Raw genomic sequence first — 27,945 nt, forward strand, 5'->3', positions numbered from 1 at the left:
GCGCTGCGGGCCCTCAGTTCTGGATCCCAGCGCCCTGTTTGTTGGCGGCACCAATCCACCCCCCAGAGATTCCCTCTTGCTTGTTGTCAATTCAGCGTACTTTCCCAAGAATTCAACTTGTCTCAGTATCTTGTAGTTCAAACTTTTGTCAAAAATAAAAGCCTCTTAAAATTCTTATTTTTTATTTCGAAGGATATTAAATAATAGTATCCAAGGCTGGGCGTGGTGGCTCACACCTGCAATCCTGGCACTTTGGGAGGCCAAGGCGGGTGGATCACTTGAGGTTAGGAGTTTGAGACCAACCTGGCCAACACAGTGAGATTCTGTCTCTACTGAAAACAATACACACACACACACACACACACACACATATAATTAGCTGGGTGTGGGGGTGTATGCCTGTAATCCCAGCTATTTGGGAGGCTGAGGCAGGAGAATTGCTTGAACCCAGGTGATGGAGGCTGCAGTGAGGGAAGATTGCACCATTGCGCTCCAGCCTGGACAACGAGAGCGAAATCCGTCTCAATCAATCAATCAATCAATCAATCAAAGCCGTTCTCAAGATAAAATCCGGAACTTGCCTCAGTTTCTCTGCGCTCTGCTGGTGAGGCCTCACCCTCTGAATTGTTTCGAAAGCCCAAGTTCACCCTGCAAGGCCTCTCCCGCCTCAGACGGGACACAGGGACAGCGCGGTGCTCTCTAGCACTGGCAGCTCCTCCATTCTTTATCCCCAGGGACCGGGGAGGAGGCCAGGCCGGCCCACTTCGTCCTTCCCCACTTGGGATGCTGAGAGGCGAACTGTCTGCGTTCCCTAGGAGAGATGTGACAGGTATGTGAGCATGCAAGGCATGAAGGCGGCGGCGACGCCACAGGAATCCCCGTGACTGCAGCTCACGGCTGCTCCCTGCTGGCCCCGCGTGGCCACCGAGGAGGTGTGCCGGCCCGACCCTCTTCCACGGGGTGCATGGAGGAGCCTCCTTGGTTCGCTTGAGCCTGGGGCTTCCTCTGGCTGCTCCCGACAAGGACAGGGCAGGAGAGGGTACTCGAACCGGCCGTTTTTCTGCCCATGCGAGAGCCCTCTGGTGGGCAGCTTTGGCTTGAAGGCCACCTGCTGGCTGGCTGAGGCTTTTTCAGGACTGTGCTGACGTTGGAAACTCTTTCTGTGCAACATCCTTCTCGTGTCCTTCTCTCCAAGAGGACCCAAGCAGGCTGTGAGCCAAGAACACAGACAGCAAATGCGATTTGAGACCAGCCAGCCGCAGCCTGCCTGGCGAGGGAGGGCCACCTGGAGTGCAGCGTGGGGCCTGGATTGTCCCTGGCTCGAGGCATGGGCTGGTCACGGAGGGTTCCCTGACCGTGGCCTGAGCGAGCATCCCAGGGAGGACTACCCCTTAGCCCATGTGATGGCTCAGCGGCCTGGAGGGTCTTAGGGGCGAATGCCTACAGGGACAGCTGTGTGCTAGCCATCACCAAGTCGCACCAACCCCACAGGGGATGACGACAATGCCAGGAGGTGCATGAGCAGTCAGGTCAAGGGTGAAGCAAGGGGCCCTGCAGAGGACAGGCAAAGCTGCCGGGCAGCTGCAATGCTCAGCCATGGCAGGGTTGTGCACCGAGGTCCGGTCCCTGAGGGGAGCCCCGGAGACATGGGCGGATGTCAGGCGGTGCCTGCGGACACCCCGAGCCCACATCTGCGGGTGTATCTGTGCAGGCGGCAGTCACCCCACTCTGGGACACACTCTGCCCTTCTGGCCTTGGGGGGTGATGCATCGTGGGTTTTATTATTTCTGATGTGCCGTCTTGACCCGGTTTTGAGGCCCTAGAGGCCGGTCAGTTCCCTCCTTGAGCAGCCAGCTAAGCCCACACCCAACCACTTTCTGATCGGCCCCTCATGCTGCCGAGCGGCAGTCGCAGGGGGCTGCTCCCCCGTCCCTGGGTGTTGATGTGGCACTGCCCTGTGGCAGCCTTCCCCACTTGGAGCTGTAGGTGACAAAGCACTCTGCCTTTCGCCTCTCAGGTGTCAGTGTGCCGTGCCTTACAGCAAAAGAACTTTCAGATCCTGGATGCACAGGCCGGCCTCCGGCCCCAGCCGCAGGAGGGCTAGGCAGGGTGTCCTTCTGCCATTGTGCAGGGTTGATCTGGGGCGAGCGGCCGGTGGCCAGGGCTGGCTCGTCATCTTGCCATGGATTAAACATTTTCTTAGGCACAATTTTATTGCTTTTGGCTTGTTACATGTAGAGCTCATTGTTATTATTTCAGTTTCTATGATAACTAACTGGTTGTTGCCAGCACATAAAAGCAGTTTTATAAGTTCAATCGCTTACCCAAAGCATCTTACTGGTTCTGTAGGTTATCAGATGAACAAAGCCTTTGGATCTTCTCCGTGGGCATCCCTCTCTCCTGCAGGGAGGAGAGAATGTCAGCCCTTCCGGCCTGACGGCCACGGCCTTGAGTGCACCTGCCTGCCCTCGCCCACCGTGGGACTCCCCAGATGCAGGCTGACTGGGGCAACGGGACAGGCAACCCCAGGTTTTTCCTGACTCTAATGCTGATTGTTAATATTTCATCAATTAATATGCTATTTGTTCTTTTTTTTAAGTAGGTGTGATTTTTTAGGTGTATTATTTTAATTCCATATTTTATTTTACGTTTTTTTTTGAGACAGAGTCTCACTCTGTCAACCAGGCTGGAGTGCAGTGGCGTGATCTCGGGTCACTGGAACCTCTACCTCCCGGGTTCAAGCGATTCTCCCGCCTCAGCCTCCTGAGTAGCTGGGACTACAGATGTGCGCCACCACACCCGGCTAATTTTTGTATTTTTAGTAGAGACGAGGTTTCACCATGTTGGCCAGACTGGTCTCGAACTCCTGACCTCAAGTGATCCTCCCGCTTCAGCCTCTCAAAGTGCTGGGATTACAGGTGTGAGCCACCACACCCGGCCCCCTTTTATTTTAAGTAGAAGATTTTATGAGAAATGGCTGCTAAATTTTGTCAAGTACTTTTTTGACTAATTACAACATAATTACATGATTTTTATGCTCCAGTATATTGATGTAATATATTATATTATACTTCCAAATATTAAGTCATGATGGCATGTTGATCTTTAATAAATGACTCTGCATGAATTTATGGTATTTTATTTGGATTTTTGCATCCATTTTACTAAATAAATTGGAGTATTTTTCCTATACTATCTCAAAATTTGATACGAAGTTACATTAGCTATAAATATGAATTGGAAATTTTTTCACCTTTTTCTATTTCCTGGAATATTTTTTTAAATACTAGAAGAAACTGTTCCTTACCAATTAGGAAGAAGTCAGCTTGAAAACCATTTGGTCTTGGCACATTTTGCACTAACAAATGTGAAACGGACCTGCCAACTTCTTCCATTTTTATTCATTTACCCAAGTTTTCCACCGATCCTGGTAATGTATTTCCTCTCGGTTTTCAAAGTTCTTGCCGTCAAAGAGTACACGATATTACATAACTCACTTCATCTTTTGATTTTCTTAGAGTCACGTCTTTGTTAAAATATGTTCCAACTGCTCCTCCTTTCTGGAGGCAGAATCAACCTTGGAGGCTCGCAGCTCACGTCCTGCAAATGGAATGTGGCAGAGTGACACCGTGTGACTTCAGACACGAGGTTGCAAAGAACACTGCAGCTTCCGCAGCGCTCTCTGGGGTCCCCGTGTGGAGGGAGAGGCCACACGCGAGGACACTCAGCGAGGACCTGCAGAGGGTTCCACATACGTGCCAAGAACCAAGGCCCCCTGCCAAAGGTTCGGTGCACTATCGTGGAGACGGGTCCTCCAGCCGCCGCTGAGCCTTCAGATCGCTTCACCCCAGACCACATCACTCAGCGGGACCACCTGTGCTGAGGGCTAAAATGACTCCATCTGGGATGCTAAGCCGCCACGTGGGCTTCCGAGGAACCCTAGTTCTGGGCCCTTAGGTCAAAACAACCTTCATGTTACTGTAAACACAGAACCCCGCCCTCAAGCAAATTATAGGCTGCAGAGCAGGGGACATTCTTGCCTTTTCCTGAGGGGTGGACCAGCTGTCCCGTGCACCCCTTCGGAAGCTCCTGCTTCCTTCCCCTCTGCTACCTAAGCCCTGGGTCCGAGGGTAGCAATGCCTGGACCTCACGGCCGCCCGCACTGTGGCTTCTGTTCCCAACACACAATCGGATGGTTTTTTTCTGAAAAACAGGGTTTGCCGGCTGGTCGCTTTGGCCCCTCAGCTCCCTCAGCCTTTGTGGGTAAGTGGCTTAGACCTGCTGGCCACGGAGCACCACCCAGCAGGCGTTTCTGAACAACCCACAGAAACTGTGATCATAAGGCACAGGGCTCCCAAGGGAGCTCAGAAACACCCTGCAGCCCCGCCCTGGTGTCTTCGGAGGCTCCACCGGAGGAGGCCGGCGCCGTTTGGAGAAGTCAGCACCCTGCGAGCGCCACGCAGGAGACACCGTGTATGCTGTGCAGGCGACAGCCCCGCAGAGCTCCAGCCTCGGGGGCCCCCATCTTGGCCTTGCAGCCCAGTGACTTCTGAACACTCACATGACACACTCAGAAGAGAATTACCCCAAAGAGCTCTTCCCGAATTCTTGACCCTAAAACATGCCCAAAATGAGGCGGCTGTGTTTGGCTGTAAGTCGGGGAACGTGCTATGTCCACAGAGGCGGGAGCACCTCCTTCCAAACCACAAACCTGGTGTGCGCCACAGAACCCATGCCACCGCCAGACGCTGCTGCAAGCGGTTTGGGAAATGCGCTTGGCTTTCCAGTCTCTGCGGGAGGGCAAGGTGCGCCCACAGAGGACAGAACGGATGTGGTGGGGCCCGCGTGGGGACATCCCAGTCTCTGAGTCTCTGCTGAGCCAGCATGCGCATGTGGGCTAGCCCAGGCAGGGCTCCTTGCTGTCTCTGGGAGAGCTGGCCTTTCCGCAGCGCTGAGCACTGAGCACATGACCGGTGCACAGGAGGGCTCTGGAATGCCACCCATGTGTCTGATTCAAAAACCGTTTCCTTTTACACACCCTGTACACAGTCACCAAAAGCCTGGCTCCCAGGGTCACAGCACACCTGTGCATATGGGGTCGTGTATGCACATGCACGCATGCGATGTGCTGTGGTGTGTGGCATGCATGTGCACAAACGTGTGTCTATTTGCACGTCTATGATGTGTGTGCATGTGTGTGTGGTGTGTGAATGTGTGTGTGATAGATGTGCATGTGTGTGGTGTGAATGTGTGCATGTGTGGTAGGTGTTCATGTGTGTGTAGTGTGTGGGGGTGTGGTAGGTGTGCATGTGTGGTGGGTGTTCATGTGTGTGTAGTGTGTGGGGGTGTGGTAGGTTATGCAGGTGTGTGGGAGTGTTCATGTGTGTGCAGTGTGTGGGGCTGTGGTAGGTGTGCATGTGTGGGGGGTGTTCATGTGTGTGTAGTGTGTGGGGGTGTGGTAGGTTATGCAGGTGTGTGGGAGTGTTCATGTGTGTGTAGTGTGTGAGGTTGTGGTAGGTGTGCATGTGTGGGGGGTGTTCATGTGTGTGTAGTGTGTGGGGGTGTGGTAGGTGTGCATGTGTGGGGGGTGTTCATGTGTGTGTAGTGTGTGGGGGTGTGGTAGGTTATGCAGGTGTGTGGGAGTGTTCATGTGTGTGCAGTGTGTGGGGCTGTGGTAGGTGTGCATGTGTGGGGGGTGTTCATGTGTGTGTAGTGTGTGGGGGTGTGGTAGGTTATGCAGGTGTGTGGGAGTGTTCATGTGTGTGTAGTGTGTGAGGTTGTGGTAGGTGTGCATGTGTGGGGGGTGTTCATGTGTGTGTAGTGTGTGGGGGTGTGGTAGGTGTGCATGTGTGGGGGGTGTTCATGTGTGTGTAGTGTGTGGGGGTGTGGTAGGTTATGCAGGTGTGTGGGAGTGTTCATGTGTGTGCAGTGTGTGGGGCTGTGGTAGGTGTGCATGTGTGGGGGGTGTTCATGTGTGTGTAGTGTGTGGGGGTGTGGTAGGTTATGCAGGTGTGTGGGAGTGTTCATGTGTGTGTAGTGTGTGAGGTTGTGGTAGGTGTGCATGTGTGGGGGGTGTTCATGTGTGTATAGTGTGTGGGGGTGTGGTAGGTGAGCATGTGTGTGATGTGAGTGTGTGTGGTAGGTGTGCATTGGCAGTGTGTGTCTGTGTGTTTGGTAGGGGTGTGTGTGTGATGTGTGTGTTTGGGTTCGGTAGGTCTGCATGCATGCATGTGTGTTTGGAAGGTGTGCACTTGTGGTGTATGTCTATGTGTTTGGTAGGCGTGTTTGTGTGTCTGTGTGTTTGGTGTGTTTGTGTGTCTCTGTGTTTGGTGTGTGTGTGTAAGGAGGGCTTCACAGTGCACTGGGCCTGGCCTGGTGAAACCTGTGTTTGGAATATGGGGTTCCAGGCCAGAGTCCCCACCGCTCCGTTCCAGGACACTCATGAAGGCGTGGTGAGGAAGACTTTTCTTCAGGTCCACTCCATCTGCAGTAGGGCAGAGCGTGGGCTCAACTCTGAATATGGCCCCAGCTCGTGTGGATTGTCAGCCAAGGCTCAGGATGAAAACCGCCAAGAGGAGCCATCGGGGGCGAGGGAGTTTCTGGCTAAACCCTCCTGATGGCTCCTTGAAGACAAGGCCAGGTGATCAGCCAGGAGGTTAGTGACGGGAAAAGTCCCAGGGCCCTCGCCCAGTTATGCCTGCAGGCAAGCTGAGGTTGAGCCTGGCGAAGGGTCCTGCCTCACAGCCACTGCTGCAACCCTGCATCTCAGTGGGCCGTGCTGGCCCGGAGCCCCCAAGGCAGAAGGGGCTGGGTTTGCACGGCTGCCCCCATGGACCGCTGCCCCCACGGACCGCTGCCCTCTCTGCCTTCCAGCACATTCTTTCCCGCCCAACCTTCCAAGATGTTTATCTTTCTGTAAACAGGAAAAGAACACGTCAATTGCAACTTTAATCAGCAACACCTGGTCCCCAAAGCCAGTCTGTTAGAATGCACACCGACAAGGTGGATTCCAAGCGGATCTTCCCAGGTGCAGAACAAAGGCCAGGTGAGAGCAGCCATTCCTCGGCCCACCTGAGACTGGACGTCAGCAGGATTAGCTATTCCTGCCCTCCTGTCGCCCCTGGCACCGTCTGCCCTCGGATCACTGTGGGGCCACTTCTTAATGGAACCAGTCTACCTAAACGCCTGCCCCTCCTCCTGCACTCCTTCTCCGGGTTAAAGAAATGTGTTTACCGTATGTTCTCCCTCGTAGGTGGGTGTCAAACAGTGAGAACACATGGACACAGGGAGGGGGTCACACACCGGGGTCTGCTGTGGGGGGCTAGGGCTGGGACAGCAGGGAGTGGGGAGGGTGGGGAGAAGTGCCAGGTCTAGGTGATGGGGGATGGGGACAGCAAACCACCTTGCCGCGTACGTACCTGTGCAACAGTCCTGCGTGAACTGCACATGTACCCCAGATCCCAAAGTACAATAAAAGAAAAAAGAAAGAAACATCTTTATGCTGAGCACCGCCCCCCTCCCCCCGCCCAGACCTCTTCAGAGGACTCAGGCCATAGAAGCTTCTAGCCCCACATTTTTCCCAGCCCCACCCTCAAGCTGTGACTCAACAACTTTCAGCTGACGGAGACTGTTCAGTCTCCACTCGGCTGACGGCCCTGGGTAGAGGCTGAGAAACCCCATCAGATGTGAGAAAAATCAGACATTCAGGCTGCAGGTTTTGGGCTAAATTGACTCAGCAGGATTCTTGCTAAAACTGAACATGGAGGAAATGCACAGAGAGGCCCCCGGGGAGGTTCAGGAGCTTGACGACAGATTGGCCAAGCAAACCATCCCCATCAGGTGCTGGGTGCCGTACTGCGGGGAGAGGCAGCCACCGGAGGCATTCAGGGTCTTCCCAAGGCCAGAGTGGGCCCGGAGGAGCCACCCTGAGCCACGGCAGAGCCCAGCTGGAGTGGGTGGTGGCAGGGAAAGGGAATGGCAGGGACTCTGTGGCCCAGGAGGCAGGAAGGAAGGGCTGGGGCTCCCTGCACCAGAGTCAACAGAGGCTCCTGTCCCAAAGGCAGGGTCCTCGCCCCTCCAATTGGCTGTGTGCCAAGGGTTGCTGGGAAGCAGGCGGGCACTCACCCTGCTGGGAGTGAGAAAACAGAAGAATGTTATCTGAGAAATGTGAGTCCTTTCTATGATCAGGCCCAGAGAGCCGCTGACAGGAGAGCAGGTGCATCCTGCTACCGCCTTGAGCTATGGACCCACTTCCCGGGGCACCATGGCCAGCAGTGATGACTTTGCCTGAGAATGCCGCACTGGACGAGCCAACCCACACCCTCGAGCTTCACCATGTCCAGCCAATCACTCAGGACATCACTGCTGTGAACCAATCAGAATTCCGGACAAACAGCTTTTATCAGCCACACCCCGCCCCCCTTGTTGACTTTAAAAATTCACTTGTAAGGCCGGGCACAATGGCTCACACCTGTAATCCCAGCACTTTGGGAGGCCAAGGCAGGTGGATCACCTGAGGTCAGGAGTTTGAGACCAGCCTGGCTAACAGGGTGAAACACCGTCTCTACTATTACTACAAAAATTAGCCAGGTGTGGTGGCGGGCACCTGTAATCCCAGCTACTTGGGAGGCTGAGGCAGGATAATGGCTTGAACCCGGGAGGTGGAGGTTGCAGTAAGCTGAGGTCACACCACTGCACTCCAGCCTGGGCAACAGAGCAAGACTCCATTAAAAAAAAAAAAAAAAAAAAAAAAAAAAAAAAAAAAAAAAAAAAAGGCCTGGAATCCATAGAAAGGAATGTCTGGGTTAAGGGATTTCCACACGAAGGTTCTCATGCAGGTAGCAGGTTTCAGGGAGAAGGGAATGTGAAAGTTTCCTTAAAAGGTGTTAGTCTCTTACCTGATTCTCTCCTGGCTCAGGACAAAGGCCTCCGGAAGGGAAGGGGTTTCTCTACAGAATGTAGACATTTCCCACAAGAGGCAGCTTTGCAGGGCTACTTCAAGATACGGCAAAGAAACGTATATGAAGTTAAAATATCTAGTTTCCTTCACCATCTGTCACGCGATGCTGTGCCACAGCCAGGCTGGAAAGGGAGCCAAGTGATACAGGGTTAAATAAAACCCATCTGAGAGATGGTACTGTTTGTAGGGGAGACTCCCCAGACCCCTTTGGTAGGAACTTGGGCAAAAGAAGAAAACAGGCCAGAGTTTAGTTCTCAGAACACTGACGTGGGACCCCTGCCCTCAGCCTGCCTGCCCTGTGTGAGCACCACGGACCAGACCAGACACACAGGCCAGGAGTGCCTGAGGGTGGAGGCAGCTGGGGGCAGGCCCTGGAGCAGTGAGTGGGCAGCCCTCCCAGCCTCCTGACCCAGGGTCGGACAGGTGGCCACTGGCAGGCCCAGTTCCAGGCTAGCCCCAGGGACAGGGAGATCAGCACCCCCTCAACGAGAGTCTGAGAGGGTGGCTCCCAGATTCCCCACCAACACCAACCACTGGTGTGGAGGACCCCAGCATGGCAGAGGTGGCCGCGGACCAGGTGCGTGAGGCTGCCGGGAAGAAAGGACCTTTTGCCAAATGGGAGGCGGTATCTTCTTCAGGTGCATCGGGATGGGAGGCTCCCACTCTGTATCTCATCCGCCATCAACAAAGGTAGCCCCAGGTCCCCAGTGTCCAGCCGGCCTCTCTGGGACCTCTCTGTTCAGATAACACTTTGTAACCACCCAAGGGGCTCTGCCTGCCCGCTGCATAAAGACCGTGGCATTGCAGTAAGGAAGGAGTTTAGCAGACTGAGGCCAGCCATGCTGCTGAGATGGGGCCACACAAACACCCTCGTGCAAAGCCCCCAGGTTAGGGGTTTTCAAAGGCAGTTTCAGGGGAAGCGGTGAGGGAGCCAGGTAGCGGGTGCTTGCTGCTGATTGCTTGGAGCAGAGATGAAATCACAGGGGGTCAAAGCTGAGTCCTGAGGATGGAGTTACTTCTGAGTGGGGTCACAGGTGCAGGACTGGCAGGCCCAGCTGGGTCCAGATGGAGCCATGGTATGTCAGACATGCAAAAACACTGGGAAAGATTTCTCGAAAAGCCAACCTGCTGTCGTGGTGTTATCTGCAGGAATAACTTATCCTGCAGATAACAGGGAAGTTGCATATCTTAAAACCTCCAGAAAAATGGCCGACAATCCTTCCTATCTGTGCCTTAGCAAGACTCAGGCAACCTCCACCTCCCGGGTTCAAGCAGTTCTCATGCCTCAGCCTCCTGGGTGGCTGGGATTACAGACACATGCCACCACACCTGGATACTTTTGTATTTTTTGGTACAGATGGGGTTTCACCATGTTGGCCGGACTGGTCTCGAACTCCTGACCTCAAGCAATCTGTCTGCCTGGGCCTCCGGAAGTGCTGGGATTACAGCTGTGAGCCAACATGCCCAGCCCAGTACCTGTTTTTACTAAAGACAAAGCATAGTAGGACAAGTTTATTTAAAATAATTGTGAGTCTTATTATACTTGGCCTGAGTGTATACATAGTCAGCAAGAATTATTATTTGCCATATAGGCCCTTCTTAAAATGGGCTTTGCCAGAACTTTATTCCATAAGGAATCTCAGATTTGACTTTTTTTAAGCCTTGAGCCCAGCCATGATTTATTGGTGACAGAAAATACTATATAAATTGGGCAACGTCCTCTCCTCAAGGTCCCAAGATAATTTGAGGCTCCTGAGCCTGTCAGAAAGTGACATTCTTTACATACTATAGGCCAGAACTCTGTACAGTGACTGTGTACACAGAGGATGAGGCCAATTTTATAATCAGCTTTGACTCCTGAAAGCAGTCTGTCTGTATCTGAAAGCATGTCATTCCAGTCAAAGCCTTGGTAAAATAACCAGTGTCTCCAGTTATATCCTGTTACAAAAGGAAATACATCCTTATTGAACTTACGCAAGTAACTATACTGCCGTAAATTAAGTATACTTGTGAATGGTTTTCAAATTCTAAAGAAATCAGGTAGACAGAAATGTGCTTCACAGCTTACTCACAGGAGTGTACTTTACCCAGTTGTTAAAAGCTGTAAACAGCTCAAAAGAAAAAATAAAGGTTTTCTAGACTCTGAAAAACAAAAGAATTAGCAGTATTTCAAACAAAAAGCAATGAAAAGATTCCTCCAGTCTTCCATTAGTTCAGTCTATGTAATTTACTTCTGTTCTGCTCAGTATTCATGAACACATTAGTTCTCCATGGGAGTCTTGGAAGTTTTGCCTCTATTCTAATGTCACAATTGCCAAAATTACCAGAAACTTGCCTTCAAGAGCACCTGTCAGAGTTCTATAGCTGATTATAAAACCACCTAGAAAATAAACTAAAAGAATTGTGGATAATGAAATCTCAGAACAGCCACAGTTAAAGTCTGGTCATCTCTGTGGCACATAATAATTTAACATACCAATCCTAATGATTACTGATAACATATACTGAGACATACCAGAATTACAGGAATCTTATACAATTTTTGGAACACATACTGATAACACATTCATACAAATTTAGCCCAAATAAAGCCAAATACCGTTTCAAACTTGACAATGCTTCCTGTATGATTTTAATATACCAAATAAACCAAATATGCTTCTTTTGGACTTTTATCAGAATTTTTTTAAGGCCAAATTTAGAATTTGACTTTGGAAAGCTTGTCAAATATCAAAGGTTTAATTAAACACTTGCTATTACAACGTGAAAGTCCAGGTCACTATAAGTAAAGGGGAAATTCCTCACTGACAGAGGGGAGGCTCGGCTTTCCAAATAGGACCCAAAAAGAGGGCGTGGGGCCAAGTGAGTGTCTCTGCTTTCCCCTGCCTTTTTTTCCTGCTGTTTTCAAAAGGCAAACAAAAACCTTTCATTCTTTTTTAGTACTACATGAAAATCTTGTTCAAAAAAGAAACCCAAATTTCGCCTTTCCATTAGTGTACTATTAACGTTAAATCTGCTTCTTAATGAAAGCTTACAAACAAGTTCTATCCCATCTTAGTTTGAACATAAGACGAAATTTCCATAAATGTTTTATAACCCTTTATAATTTTCTGTTAAACGACACAACAGCTCTCTAAGAAAGCCCTGTGAGTCCAACATATGGGCCCGGATTCTGGCCCTGCGTCAGTATGCTTTACTTCCATTGTTCAACCTATGAGAAAACTAAATAATCCCCTTTAAATCCTAGCCAGCTTGCTCATATCCGCACCACATCCTGTACAAGATCCGCCCTTCACCAACCCTTCACGACTTGCTTCAACCTTCAGTTTTGTCCCGTCACTCTTTTAGCTTACAGCAACCCTTAAAAATCTCTCCACTAGACAAAATGACATTCTGTTTAACAAAAAGCATATTTCCAAGCCTCTTATAACCTTTTTCCAAGAACGCATTCTACTTTCCTTTGACACCTTGCATGGGAATCTCCAGTAGTCTCAAGTACATGTTATACTGTTAACTCTTAGCAACTTTTATTTTCGGTGACAAGCCTGGTAAGCAAGCAGCTTTCACCATGTATAAGACTGGAGAACCCAGTTGGCCGGGCGTGGCGGCTCACGCCTGTAATCCGAGCACTTTGGAGGCCAAGGCGGGTGGATCACCTGAGGTCGGGAGTTCAAGACCAGCCTGACCAACATGGTGAAACCCTGTCTTTAAAAAAAAAAAAGCCTGGAGAGCCCCGGACAAGAAGAGCGCTGCAGGTAATGTATGACTCTTCCCAGCCTCACCAGGGGACCTAGCTAAGCCCATGTGCCCCAGGCCTTCCTAGAATCTAATGGCTATGAAACAGACACGTCAAATACTTAATAAAAGTCATAGAAGCAGTTTATGGCCTTAAAGCATCTAGCAAACTACTAAGCATTCCTAATTTAGACCAAATGTCTAAACTTCTAAGACATTCATTTTATTATTTTAGCAATAATCTTTTAACTGCCTTGATTTTTCAAAGATTATTAGTCATATGACCAAAAAGGCATTAAAGTTTCTATTTTTCTGACGGTGTTTGATTTAAGCACTTACTTTTCTTCTTTTTAAATAATTTAACTTATATTTTAAGTTCGGGGGAACATGTGTCGGTTTATTATCTAGGTAAACTTGTGTCGCAGGGGTTTGTTGTACAGATCATCTCGTCACCCAGGTACTCAGCCTAGTACCCATTACCTATTTTTCCTGATCCTCTCCCTCCTCCCACCCTCCACCCTCCAGCTGGCCCCAGGGTGTGTTGTTCCCTCTGTGTCCATGTGTCCTCATCATTTAGCTGCCACTTATAAGTGAGAACACGCAGTATTTGGTTGTCTGTTCCTGCCTAAGTTTGCTAAGGATGATGGCTCCATCCATGTCCCTGCAGAAGAAATGATCTCATTCTTTTGTGTGGCTGCGTAATACTCCATGATGTACCTGTACCATGTTTTCTTTATCCAGTCTACCATTGGTGGGAATTAGGGTGGATTCCGTGTCTTTGCTATTGTGAATAGTGCTGCCGTGAACATACACACGTATCTTTATGACAGAATAATTTACGTTCCTTTGGGTATATAATTGGTAATGGGATTGTTGGGTCTAATACTAGTTCTTCAGGAACCGCCACCCTGTTTTCTATAGCGGTTGAACTAATTTACATTCCCACCAACAGTGTATAAGCATTCCTTTCTCTACAACCTTGTCAGCATCTGATATTTTTCGGCTTTTTAATAATGGCCATTCTGACTAGTGCGAGATGGCATTTCACTGTGATTTTGATTCGCATTGCTCTAATGATCAGTGATGTTGAGCTTTTTTTAATATGCTTGTCAGCCGCATGTACGCCTTATTTTGAAAGGTGTCTGTTCATATCCTTTGCCCACTTTTTCATGGTTTTTTTTTTTTTCTTGTAAAGTTGTTTTAGTTCCTTATAGATGCTGGATATTAGACCTTTGTCAAATGCATATTTTGCAAAAACTTTCTCCCATTCTGTAAGTTGTCTGTGTACTCTCCGACCGTTTCTTCTGCTATGCAGAAGCTCTTTAATTTAATTAGGTCCCACATGTCCATTTTTGCTTTCGTTGCTGCTGCTTTTGGTGTCTTCGTCATGAAATCTTTGCCATTTCCCATGTCCAGGATGGTATCGCCTGGGTTGTCTTCCAGGGTTTTTATAGTTTGGGATTTTACATTTAAGACTCTGATCCATCTTAAGTTCATTTTTGTATGTGGTAAAAGATAGGGGGCCAATTTCATCGTTCCGAATATGGCTAGCCACTTAGCCCAGCACCACTGATCGAATAGGGAGGTTCCTTCCTTATTGCTTGTTATTACTGACTCTGTTGAAGATCAGATGCTTGTAGGTGTGTGGCCCTATTTCTGGGGTCTCTATTCTGTTCCTTTGTTCTATATGTCTGTTTTTGTGCCAATATCATGCTGTTTTGGTTACTGTAGTCCTGCAGTAGAGTTTGAAGCTGGGTAGCATGATTCCTCCAGCTTAGTTCCCAGCACTTTGGGAGGCTAGTGGTTTTTGTAAACTTATTCTGTATCCTGAGACTTTGCTGAAATTGTTTATCAGCTTAAGGGGCTTCTGGGCCAAGACTATGGGCTTTTCTAGATATAGGATCATGTTAACCAGGGCTAGTTTGACTTCCTCTCTTCCTATTTGGATGCCCTTTTTAATTATTACCATTTTTTTTTTTTTTTTGAGACAGGGTCTCACTCTGTCACCCACGCTGGAGTGCAGTGGTACAATCATAGCTCACTGCAACCTCCACTTCCTGGGCTCGAGTGACCCTCCTGGCTCAGCCTCCTGAGGAGCTGGGATTACAGCTGCAAGTCACCACGCCCAGCTAATTTTTTGCTTGCTTGTGTGTGTGTGTGTGTGTGTGTGTGTGTGTGTGTGTGTAGCAACGAGGTCTCACTGTGTTGCCCAGGCTGATTTCAAACTCCTGAACTCAAAGAGATCCACCTGCCTCAACCCTCAGCTTCCCAAAGTGCTGAGATTACAGGAGTGAGCCACCGCGCCTGGACAGGAAGCCCTTTATTTATTTCTCTTGCCTGATTGCTCTGGCTGGGACTTCCAATACTGTGTTGAACAGGAATGGTGAGAGAGAGAATTCTTACCTCATGCTGGTTTTCAAGGGGAATGCTTCCAGCTTTTGCCCATTCAGTATGATGTTGGCTGTGGGTTTATCAGAGATGCCTCTTATTATTTTGAGGTATGTTCCTTCAATACTCAGTTTATTAAGAGTTTTTAACTTGAAGGGGTATTGAATTTTATGAAAAGCTTTTTCTGAATCTACTGAGGTTTTCGTCTCTAGTTCTGTTTATGTGATGAACCACACGTACTGAGTGCGTGTCTTGAACCAACGCTGCCTCCCAGGGGTAAAGCCCACTTGATCGTGATGGACAAGCTTTTTTTTGCTTTTTTTTTTTTTTTTTTTTTTTGCTTTTTTTTTTTTTTTGCGACGGAGTTCCACTCTTGTTACCCAGGCTGGAGTGCAATGGTGCGATCTCAGCTCACCGCAACCTCCGCCTCCTGGGTTCAGGAAATTCTCCTGCCTCAGCCTCCTGAGTAGCTGGGATTACAGGCACGCGCCACCATGCCCAGCTAATTTTTTGTATTTTTAGTAGAGACAGGGTTTCACCATGTTGACCAGGATGGTCTCGATCTCTCGACCTTGTGATCCACCGGCCTCGGCCTCCCAAAGTGCTGGGATTACAGGCGTAAGCCACCGCGCCCTACTGGACAAGTTTTTTGAGATGCTGCTGGATTCAGTTTGCCAGCGTTTTCTTGAGGGCTTTTGTATCGGTTCTCAGCAAGGATTGGCCTGAAGTTTTTGCCGTGGTGCCTCTGCCAGGTTTTGGTATCAGGATGACGATGGCTTCATAGAATGAGTTAGGCAGAAAGCTCTCCTCCTCCATTTTTTTGAAATAGTTTCAGCCACAATGATACCAGCTCTTGTTTGTCCGTCTGATACACTTCAGCTGAGAATCCATCTGCTCCTGGGCTGTTTTTCATTGGTACGCTATTTATTACTGATTCCATTTTGAAGCTCATTATTGGTCTGTTCAGGGATTCAGTTTCTTCCTGGAACAGTTTTTCGTTGTTGTTATTTGTTTTTTGTTTTACAGAGTCTCGCTCTGTCACCCAGGCTGGAGTGCAGTGGTGCAATCTCGGCTCACTGCAACCTCCGCCTCCCAGGTTCAAGCAATTCTCCTGCCTCAGCCTTCCAAGTGGCTGGGATTACAGGCACGCGCCACCACGCCCGGCTCATTTTTATATTTTTAGTGGAGATGGGGTTTCACCATGTGGGCCAGGCTGGCCTCGAACTCGTTAAGTGATCCACCCACCTTGTGCTCCTAAAGTGCTGGGATTATAGGTGTGAGCCTCCACACCTGGCCCTGGCTCAGTCTTTAGAGGGTGTATATGTTTAGGAATGTACCCGTTTCTTCTGGATGTCTAGTTCATGTGCATAGAGGTGTTCATAATATTCTCCGATGGTTTACATTTCTATGGGGTCAGTGGTAATATCTCCTCTGTCATCTCTGATTGTGTTTTTTGGATCTTCTCTTTTCTTCTGTATGAGTCTTGCTAGTGATCTATCTATTTTATTAACATTTTCAAAAAAAAACAGCTCCTGAATTTGTTGATCTTTTGAATGGTTTTTCATGTCTCGGTCCCCTTTGGTTCTGCTCTGCCTCCGGTTATTTCTTGTATTCTGCTGGCTTTGGGGTGGGTTTTCTCTTGGTTCTCCAGTTCTTTTAGCTGTGAAGTTTGGTGGTTAAACGGAGATCTTTCTAACTTTTTGATGTGGGCCTTTGGTGCTATAAATTTTCCGCTTAACACTGTCTTAGCTGTGTCCCAGAGATTCTGGTATATTGTATCTTTGCTCTTATGAGCTTGAAAACACTTCTTGATTTCTGCCTTAATTTCATTATCTACCCAAAAGTCATTCAGGAGCAAGTTATTCAATTTCCATGTAGTGGCATGTTTTTGAGTGATTTTTTTTTTTTTTTCTCTTAGTCTCGGTTTCTAATTTGGTTGTGCTGTGGTCTGAGAGTTTGCTTGTTAGGACTTCAGTTCTTTTGCATTTGCTGAGGAGTGTTTTTCGTCCAATCATGTGATCTGTTTTAGAGTACCCGTCATGTGGCAATGAGAAGAATGCGTATTCCGTTGTTTTGGGGTGGAGAGTTCTGAAGCTGTCTATCAGGTCCATTTGATCCAGTGCTGAGTTCAGCTCCTGAATATTTTTGTTAATTTTCTGCCTCGATGATCTGTCTAATACTGTCAGTGGGGTGTTAAAGTCTCCCACACTTACTGCGTGTGAGTCTAAGTCTCCTTGAAGGTGCTTAAGAACTTGCTTTATAAATGTGGGTGCTGCAGTGTTGGGTGAACACATACTTAGCATAGCTAGGTGTTCTTGTTGAATTGAACCCTTTGCCATGATGTAATGCCCCTCTTTGTCTCTTTTGATCCTTGTTGGTTTAATGATTGTCTTGTCTGAAATTAGGATTGCCACCCCTGATTTACTGTTTTCTGTTTGCTTGGTAGATTTTTCTCCATCCTTTCATTTTGAGCCTATGGGTGTCACTGCATGTGAAATGGATCTCTTAAAGACAACAAACCAATGGATCTTGGTTCTTTATCCAGTTTGCAACTCTGTGCCTTTTAATTGGGGTGTTTAGCCCATTTATATTCATTGTATTTTTTTTTCTATTTTTTATTTTGAGATAGGGTCTTGCTCTGTTACCCAGGCTGCAGTGCAGTGGTGTGATCTCGGCTCACTGCAATCTCCACCTCCCAGCTTCTGGTGCAGCTGAGACTAAAGGCATGCACCACCATGCCTGGCTAATTTTTGTATTTTTTTTTAAATTAGAGATGGGGTTTCATCATATTAGACAGGCTGGTCTCGAACTCCTGACCTCGTGATCCGCCCACCTCGGCCTCCCAAAATGCTGGGATTGCAGGTGTGAGCCACCACACCTGGCCAGCCCATTTATATTCAAGATTAGTATTGACATATGTGGATTTGATCCTGTCATCATGATGCTAGCTGATTAGCATGCAGATCTGTTTGTAGTTGCTTCATAACTTGTCTGTGCACTTTGGTACGTTTTTGTAGTGGCTGGTAACAGTCTTTCTTTTCCATATTTAGTGCTTCCTTCAGGAGCTCTTGTGAGGCAGGTCTGGTGGTGACCAATTCCCTCCGCATTTACTTGTCTGAAAAGGATCTTATTTCTCCTTCACTTATGAAGCTTAGTTTGGCTGGATATGAAATTCTGGGTTGGACTTTCTTTAGGAATGCTGACTATTGGTCCCAGTGTCTTCTGGCTTGTACGGTTTCTACTGAGAGGTCTGCTGTTAGTCTGATAGGTGTTCCTTTGTAAGTGACCTGGCCTTTCTCTCTGGCTGCCTTTAACATTTTTTTCTTTCATTTCAGCCTTGCAGAATTTCATGATTGTTTGTCTTGGGGATAATCTTCTCCTGAAATATCTTACTCTGCCTTTCCTGGATTTGAACATCAACCTCTCTAGCTAGGATGGGGAAGTTTTCCTGGATGATATCCTGAAATTTGTCTTCCAAGTTGCTTACACTCTCCAAACCTCTTTCAGGGACACCAGCAAGTCACAGACTTGGATTACAGAATCCCATATTTCTTGGAGGTTGTGTTCACGCCTTTTCATTCTTTTATTCTCCATTCTTGTCTGACTGTCTTATTTCAGAAAGCTAGTCTTTTTTTTTTTTTTTTTTTGAGACGGAGTTTCGCTCTTGTTACCCAGGCTGGAGTGCAATGGCGCGATCTCGGCTCACCGCAACCTCCGCCTCCTGGGTTCAGGCAATTCTCCTGCCTCAGCCTCCTGAGTAGCTGGGATTACAGGCATGCGCCACCACGCCCAGCTAATTTTTTGTATTTTTAGTAGAGACGGGGTTTCACCATGTTGTCCAGGATGGTCTCGATCTCTTGACCTCGTGATCCGCCCGCCTCGGCCTCCCAAAGTGCTGGGATTACAGGTGTGAGCCACCGCGCCAGGCTTAGAAAGCTAGTCTTATCGTGTGGTTTTCAGTTCCACCAGGTGAGTCACGTCCTTTTCTACACTGGCTGTCTTGTCTGTCGGCCCCTGCACCATTTGACTGTGACTCTCAGCCTCCTTGGCTGGGTATCCACGCACCCCTGAACCTCAATGATCTCTGCTCCTGTCCATGTTCTGAATTCTGTTCTGTCCCGTCAGCCACCTCTGCCTGGTTCAGAGCCTTTGCTGGAGAGGCGGGGCAGTCGTCTGGCAGAAAGCTGGCACTCTGGCTCATGTTGGCTGGGTTCTTGCGCTGGTTCTTTCTTATCTTTTGGGCTGATGTTCCTGCACTCTTTGAAGTTGTTAACCTTTGGATGATTTTCTTTTCTTCATCCTATTTGATGACCTTGAGAATCTGATTGTAGTATAAGGTGGATTCGGCTGAATGGCTTTGCTTCTGGAAGATTTTAGGGTGCCAAGGCTCAGTTCCCAACTCCTGGGACTGTGTGCTCTAACTGGGAGACTTGTATCAGGCCCCAGCTTTGTTCTCTGGCTCCAGGAGGTTAGGAATCAACTGCACTGAGGGACTGAGGTGCTCCTGGATATCGGTCACTACACTCTGATAGGTGGTGCCAGCCGACACATTTTGTAGTGCAGTGGGAGCAGGATCCATTCCTGTCTGCACATGCCAGCAGCCATGGTGGCAGCAGCACAGGGTGCACACTCACTGGCTGCAGCAGGGTGCTGCCAGGTGCTGCTGGGTGCCTGCTTCCATGCAGGTGTTCACCACAGTGGCAGAAGAAATTACCTGGGGGGCAGGTGGTAGTGTTGGCATGGAGGGGGGCACTGGCAGGCCCAGGCCAATGGCATTCTTTGTGCCCCACAGGCAGGGTGGTCACTCAGGGCAGGGAGGGGCCACTGTTCTCTGTGCCTAGTTTCACTCCCGCAGCGGTGGTGGTGCAAGAGTGGGGTGCAAGGGAGTTGGGGCTGGCTCTGTGTCTGCCAAGGCTCCAACTGCAGTGGCAGTCGGCAGGGGGCAGGGGGCAAACTGCACAGCAATGGCAGGGCAGGGTGTGAACACACGGGTACACTGGTGGGCAAGAAAAGCAAAACCCACCTGCACAGACGTGCAACAGCAAAGCAACATGGGGGTGGCGGTGGCTCCCCAGAGAAGCTGCAGTGTGGGGAGGGAGTGGGCAGGCTGCACATGGCCATGGGGGCTGCCCAGCTGGAGCTCTCCACCAATCAGCCATGCCCCCTGCCCCAGTGCAAAAGCTGCGCTGCGGACCCCCGGGGCACCCAGAGCTGGCCTGCAAGCAGGCATGCCCAGGCTGGGCCCTGGGAGAGAAGGCATGTTCGGGTCAGACTGGCCCCATCTGATGGGCAAGACTGCCGTGCAAAGATCATATCCAACAGTTTCCCCAGGGCTAAAAGCTCCTATGGGAGGAATTCGAGCCTGGGGGTGGCCCTCCCCGGCCATGCTCTGCTAGGGACTCTCCTGCGCCAAACCCTCCGGGCTGTGCCTCAGTGGGCTGCTGCCCCCACAACCTCTCGGCGGGTCTCCCCACCACCTCGAGTGTCCAAGGCGGTTAACGGGTCTCCCCCAGCCGGGATTCCAGGATTCTCCTTCCGCCTGTAGTGACAGCAGGCTGCTCCTTGCCAGTTCAACTCACCCATTCTCCCGGAGTCTTGGGGACCAGTAAGGAGTCCCGGTGCGTGGTACGCGTGCAGGGCGCCCACGTCCTCCCGCTTGAGCCCAGCTTCTGCGTTCTCCCGCAGCCCACTCCCGGTGCCTCCACTGAGACCCCCTGGGAGCAGCCAGTCACCCCCCTAACCCTAACGCTAACCCTGCGGCGGCAGCCGCTCTGCCTGGCCGTCTCCCAGCTTTTAGCCTGTTTTTCTTTAAGCCAATTACTTAGAGCTCTTTTATAGAAACACCACACATGACACATTAAATAGACAGAAACGAAGAATCAAGACAGACTTCCAATGACTGAGAAACGTTCAGAGGGAGAGCAGGGGCTTTAAAACAATCTCTGCACAAATACAGCCCAAATATCAGCTTTAATGAAGTCGAGTTCTAACTACAGAGCTCTTAAGAAAAATCCTTTTTAAATCTTTTTTATTTTTATTTTTATTTTTTTTAAAGACGGGGTTTCACCATGTTGGTCAGGCTGGTCTTGAACTCCCGACATCAGGTGATCCGCCCTCCCTGGCCTCCAAAGTGCTTGGGTTACAGGCGTGAACCACCACACCCGGCCTAAAATCTTTTATTACCAGATTTCAGCCAGCACAAAAGGCCAATATTTCTGGCTGTTGAATTTTTTCACTAACAGTAAATCAGTGAGCCTTACCTAAGAGGATGACCCAACCACAGACGTGCAAAGTGACTCCAAAGAGATAAAAGTGACCTTTACAAGATCTAGAATCTCCCCAAAGGTAGTTCAAGACAGAAAATCAGAAGCTGTCCACAGAGAGGAAAATGATCACTAAGCAGCAAAAGTCCACGAAGGACTCACCCGCAAAGCCAGGAACGGAACCCATGCCGCTACTGCGAAGAACCGCCAGAGCCTCAGCTGGCCGGCCTCCGGCACGAGGTGACGGCTACTGTCTCCCCCAGGAGCCGGCTGCAAGAGCGACTCAATCCAAAAGGCCTCTTAAAGTCCAGATGGCACTGTTTCAGGTTTTTACCATCTCGGCAAAAGGGATTTCCGGAAAGCGGGTAAAGTAGGCACCTCCACTATCCGCAAGAATCCACTCTCAGGAATGAGCTTAAGAAAGCAAAAGATGATAAAAGCCCTGTAGGGATGAGACCTTTTAAGAGAAAACTCTCTCCAAGGCTCCGCTCAGGGGAAGAGTGTGCCGCTCCTGTCTGACCCCTGGTTCTCTTGGACCGGCCACCTGACGTGAACTTGAAGATCCCTGCCCTCAGGATGGCGGACACCAGGAGAGAACACCCACGTATTGTCACAAAGCTGCCCTCTCAAGGACGTAAACCAAGACCAGAGGGAAACTTCCTCCGGTGTTTGCTCCAGGCACCTGCAGCAAAGTCTGTCGGTGACAGCCTGTTGGACCGGCTTGAGCAGTGGGCGTCTAGGGGTCCCAAGCTCGTGTTTGACCTCCTTGTGACGGAACGGCACGGAAAGACGGCTTCATAGCCCGTGGTGCTCAGATTTGCTGCAGCCTCAGACGAGCCTCACAAAGATGTTTGGTGGTGGTTGTTGTGTTGAGACGGAGTTTTGCTCTTTCCCAGGCTGGAGTGCAATGGTGCAATCTCGGCTCACTGCAACCTCTGCCTCCCGGGATCCAGTGATGCCCCTGCCTCAACCTCCCAAGTAGCTGGGATTACAGGTGCCTGCCACCATGCCCAGCTAATTTTTTTATTTAAAAAAAAATTTTTTTTTTGTATTTTTAGTAGAGATGGGGATTTTACCATGTTGGCCAGGCTGGTCTCGAACTCCTGACCTCAGGTAATCTGCCCGCCTTGGCCTCCAGAAGTGCTGGGATGACAGGTGTGAATCACCACACCCGGCCCAGGAAGACATTCTTACCCTGTTGCTGGCATGCCCAGTTTTCGGGTTCCCTTTCCCTGAGCTGCCCTGGCAACCCAGCTCGAAGCCGCAACCACAGCTGTGGGGGATCAGCCGCATCACAAAGGAAAATCACCTTTTTCCACTTCATGGAACCACAGGGAAAAAACTTCCAGTTTTGCAAGATACTGCCCAGCGAGCTGCACAGGAAAATCCAGTAAAATTAGCATTTTCCATCCCAGCCGATGCAAAATACACAAACGAAATAGATGCTGGTGACCTCGCTCAGCACCCAACGTCACCTTCACCAGGTGCTGCGAGGTTGTCTTTGATCCACTCAAGGTGGGGAGGGATGACCTCTGACCAGGAAGGCAATGGGTGGCCTTTGGGCCAGATGGACGAGCAGACGGTTGCCCCCCGTCAGGCCTGTTGAGCTTCCACAAGCAATTCCCTCAGGGCCCACCAAATGTGACCACGCAAATAAGGAAGCTTCCCTGGGTGAGGCTTGCTGGACTTCCGTCAGGCACTCCTTCAGAGATCCCCCTCCACGTCTTCACACACACGCAATGCCACCCACCGGCGTTTCCATCCAGAGGCACTCATCACACAGAAGCCGGCTCCAGCTGTCACGGAGCCCAAAACCAAGTGGGGTGACAGAAAGGAAAATAAGATCTTGGGACCCCAAACTCACTGCCAAAGGGAAAAGCTAAGCTTAGAAACTGACTCTCTGTCTCTCTCTCTCTCTCTCTCTCTCACGCACACGCGCGCGCGCGCACACACACACACACACACAACCTGCCTTTCCTTTTGTCCTTAAGCAAACAGCTGCAAGATAGAAAGCCACATGTCACTCCAGGGGGCCTCCCTCACCGAGCAATGTAAATGAACAACAAATCAGCCATCCACGGTGGCTCACGCCTGTCATCCCAGCACTTTGGGAGGCCGAGGCAGGTGGATCACCTGAGGTCAGGAGTTCGAGACCTGCCTGGCCAACATGGTGAAACCCCACCTCTACTAAAAATACAAAAATTAGCCGGGTGTGGTGGCGCATGCCTGAAATACCAGCTACTCAGGAGGCTGAGGCAGGAGAATCACTTGAACCCGGGATGCGGAGGTTGCGGTGAGTTGAGATACACCACTGCACTCCAGCCTGGGTCACAGAGTGAGGCTCCATCTCAAAAAAACAAAAACGAAAAAATACAAATGAACTGTTCCTCTGCCCCCGGCTTTCACCCGCAACCTGGAGAGCAGTGGGCACCGATCACAGCCTCACAGGAAGGCGACCCTCCTACCTTGCTTCCTTTCCTCCTTCCCCTCTGGCCACTTCTTTATGTAAATATTGAAGCCCCCAAACCCTCTTTGGAAAAGGCGTGGGCCGCACACCCTGCGTGGCTGCATCTCCTTTTTCCCTGCACGGCTTCAACCTTGGCAAAGGCAACCGCGCAACTGCTGAGAGCTGTCCCAGTCGCTCTGCGGGAAGGGTCTCCCCTGGCTCGGGGAAGATCTCCCAAGAGGAGCGGCCAGGGAGCCACACAGGGAGGCCTGGAGCCAGGCCAGGGCAAAGGGCACGGTGGCAGTGGAAGTTGGAGGAGGAGCCTAAGGCCCCAGTGGGGGGAGCAGATGCTACATACCCCGGGAGCACTGTGGACCACGCCCTGGGAGAGGCGGGAACCAGGGCTGAGGGCAGAGGACCAGCTGCACGTTGGAATGTGGGGCCTGGGCACAGAGAAGTCAGGCAGCAAGCTCATGGCAGCCCAGCCAGAGAGTCAAGGCTGGGAGACATCCTACCTCCCACCAGAGCCAGCAGCCGGGTCCCGCCCAGCCTGCCCCGTCCCGACCCAGGCTGCCCCGTGCTGCCATTTTGACTCCCCGTCAGCCCCCCTGGCTGGCTCAAGGGTCCCTGCCTTCCAGGAGACACAGGCAGCAGCAGCAGGGGCTGGGTGGAGGGGTGAGGGCCAGAATCAGGGACGCTCCCGACAGAGCCCTGACTAGTAGCCAGAGAAAGATCAGGCCGGGACAGGGCCCACGCCCATGGCCACTGGCAGATCTCCGGTGGCTGACCCGTCCTAGGAGCACACAAGCCAGGTGAGGCTGCTTCCTCTTGAACCCAGAAGCCAGTGCACAGCTCATCTGTGGCCTCAACTCCCGGCCCCAGCAAGTGAGGGGCTCCGTGAGGCCACCGGCCCGGACTTCACGGGGCAGCAGCGTCTGGCTTTCCAGCTCCCGATGCTGCTTGCTGGGCCAGGCCTTCGACCGGGTCCCTCTGACGGCACTCACGCCTGAGTCCAGACCCAGGACGGAACTGGGCAGCAGCCCACAGCAAACGTGCCCCCCAAACGCCACGTGCGCCTAACGCAGTCCTGACGGCAACGTTCTCTTGAGTGTGGGTGGAGCGGGCGTCGTGAAGCTTGCGCCCTCTCCCTCGGAGGGCCGCCACTGGCTTGGCCCTTCTGTCCCACGGGACTTCTCCCCACAGACCCCACCGGCCTCCTCCTGCCATCTCAGAGAAGCTACCCGGACGGAAGTCCTCCACAACTGGGCCAAACGCCTCTTAGGCATGGGACTGTCTCTGCCCCTGTTCTGGACCGGAGGTTGCCTGAGTTAAAAACTTAAAAATTAAAAAGCAAAGGCCTCCACGTCCGGCAGGCCTACCTAGTCTCGTGACTGCTGTGCTTCTGTGCTCGGGAGGGCTGCTGTGTGAGGAGGAGGGAGTGGTGTGGGCTTAGAGGTGGCACTGGTCCAGCCCCGGCTTGTGACTCCCTCGGCCCTTGTTACAGTTACGGGTAGAAACAGAATCTCTGACGTCTCCTGCTCCCCTTTCACCTGCCCCAAGGCAGGACTCATCCTCCCCCTCTTTCTGATCACCGGCCACCTTCATAGCGGATCCGTGCCCCGCCCTGGGGGAAGGAATGCTGAGCACACAGGGGTTCCTGGCAGGGCCCTTCCCGGAACCTCGCCGGTGCCCCTTCCTCTGTGCCCCTCTATCATTCACGGTAAATGGGCTTCCCTGAGTTCCCCAAGCCACTCTTGCAAATCAGCTGAATGCAAAACGGGGAGGCGTTGCAGTATTGCTGGAAAACAGGATCCCGATCCAGACCCTAAGGGCGAGCTGATCCTAAGGGCAAGTTCTTGGCTGTCGAGCAGGAGGGAATTTGGGGTGAGCCACAGAGCACAGTGAGAGAAGCAGGTTTATTAGAAACGACTCCATCAGAGTGGGGCATGCTTAGAAAGCAGGAGGAGGCACAGCCGCCGTCTGTGAGTGGGAGCCACGGTTACCCCTGGAACGTGCAGATGCGCTCACTAAAGATGGGGGCTGTGGGTCCCATCACTGCAGCTCATCCTCCAACCTCAGCCTGCTCATTGACATAATCTCTGAGTAGAGTGGGCTGTGCTCTCGGGACATCTGGACAGTCTGCAGGCTTGCTGGGAGATGCCCCATATGGCCGTAAATGTTCTGTAATTATAACTGGTGGCCAGCTTGAAGCATGGCTATTCTTAGACCATAAGCATTAACCTTACAGGTGCCTGTGAGTGCCTCCGACCCACTTCAGGATGGAGTCACTCTGGTCATGCTCCATTAAACCAGAGGCCTGGTGAGCAGGGGTTCCTCTAACAACAAGAGGAACCTCACTGTGGACCCAGCCGGTGAAAAGCGCTAGAGGCTGGGCTCTCAGCTGGTGTGTGTGAGGGGGAGGGGTCTTGGGGCTGAGCCCTCACCCTGTGGGACCTGACGCTATCTCCAGGTACTGTGTGGAAATGGTGTTGGAGGACACCCGGCCCGTGTCTGCCACAGAACTGAGGGCTCGCTCAGGGTGGGGAAACACCCATCCCCCACATTTGGCCCCAACAGTCTTGGGAGTCTCCTGTGTTGATGTCTTCTGTGTTGTGTTGGGTGAGAGACAGGAAAAAATGATTTCAGAGTTTTTCCCAAACAGCCCCCTCCTGATGCAGCGTGTTTTCCAATCCGAGAGTCCTGTCCTGAAGGGGACAAAGCCCACCCATGCTCTCATCCCACAACTCTTACTGAGCCCCTGCCATGGCAGGGATGGCCCCTGGTGCTGCCTGCACAGACAGAGCCCCGTGCCCTCACCACCAGCATTCCAGAGGGGAGGATACTCTGGAATCAAAAGAGAATGCAGGTGGGACGTGTGCGCCCATCAGGACAAAAATCTGCCAAATTTCCTTCCAGGTGTAGGAAGGTGGGGTGGGGCGGGAACTCCCGGACAGTCAGGAAGAGCTGAGCTCCCCAATCAGGGCCAGCCTAAAGTTCAGCACAGGCGCAAGAAAAAATGCTCCCAGGACGGAAACAGACAGCCCAGCCTGTGCCCCAGGTAAGACTCAGAGGCAGGGACCCCCCAGGCCACAGCCTACTGGATGCCTCCTGACCCCAGAGACAGCTGGGGCATCGCCCCCAAAGCTATGGAAGCCCCACCCACGACGCCATCATACCACAGCCAGGACATCTCGTGACACAGAGCGCCAGCCTCAGCCTCCAAACACCCACTCATGCAAGACAAACAGCCACACTGAAGGCACCCCCAGATTCGAGACGAGGTGTGACAGGAGTCTCTTCGCCCCAGCCCTCTCCTGGCCACCTACCCTCCCTCGAATCTCCCCACCCCCTCCCCCCCCACATCCCCCCACCCCTCCCCCCACCCCCATGTGGGATTCAGAAGCCTCCTGCCTGACACTCGCCCTCGCTGTCACCCAGAAAGGAAATGCACTGTCAACTGGAGAACAGACAGGTGGCAGAGCCCCAGGGCCCACAACCCCTCAGAGAGGGCCTGGCGGTAGGAGAGGCACCCACAAGCCGGTCAGGCCAGACAGGGAAGGGCCGTCTGCCTAGAAGGCGCCCCAGCCTGCGAAGATGGACTGGAAGCAGATACCGCCAGGTGTCCTGGCCAAACCAGTGCCCTGGCGGAAGCCAAAACCCACCACCTCCCAACCCCTGCCGGTCTCCCTGCTCTAGCCTGGGGGATGGCCAAGGAGCAGCCCAGCCTGGGGCGGGAGCAGGGACAAGATGACCTCAGGAAGCCCAGGCTGGGGGGTGCCGGCGTCCTCCCCTCCCCCGCCCCACTCTGCAGGCGAGACCCCCAATCAACACTGCTCCGCCGATCCTCCCCGGGGCTCACACCCCAAACACGTCTGCTCACCCGTGAGCCTCCGGCCCCTGAGCGCAACCAGGACTAGCCGCGTCCAGGCGTCAGCGACTGTCACCCCGACCTGGTCCCCTGCCCGGCCTCGCCAGGTCTGCCCCGCCGCGCGCACAGCAGGGCCGGGTGGAAGGAGGCCGGGCCTGGCCGTGGCTCAGGCGCCACCTTTCTGGGGGGTTTGGGGGTGGTCTCAGCCCCTCTCTGGGCTTCGGCCTCCCCATCAGTCCCCCAGAGCCGGGGCAGGCCTGGGGACGCCCACCGCGGGCTCCAACCC

At 51.6% G+C, this 27,945-nt stretch overlaps 1 long non-coding RNA gene across 9 annotated transcripts; it reads right to left on the bottom strand.

Annotated features, from left to right (window-relative positions):
• Nucleotides 1–79: 79 nt before the first annotated feature.
• On the bottom strand, nucleotides 80–27,938 carry LOC141581512 (uncharacterized). Of its 9 annotated transcripts, none has more exons than XR_012514203.1 (3): nucleotides 27,672–27,938; nucleotides 2,325–9,081; nucleotides 80–1,209 (listed from the first exon to the last, which is right to left on the bottom strand). It is a non-coding gene; the product is annotated as an uncharacterized LOC141581512 (long non-coding RNA). The 9 variants fall into 9 exon arrangements; XR_012514200.1 differs by having other exon boundaries at nucleotides 2,325–10,444; XR_012514199.1 differs by having other exon boundaries at nucleotides 2,325–22,718.
• Nucleotides 27,939–27,945: the final 7 nt, after the last annotated feature.

This window comes from Saimiri boliviensis, chromosome 15 (genome assembly GCF_048565385.1).
Source record: "Saimiri boliviensis isolate mSaiBol1 chromosome 15, mSaiBol1.pri, whole genome shotgun sequence".
Lineage (NCBI taxonomy): Eukaryota > Metazoa > Chordata > Mammalia > Primates > Cebidae > Saimiri > Saimiri boliviensis.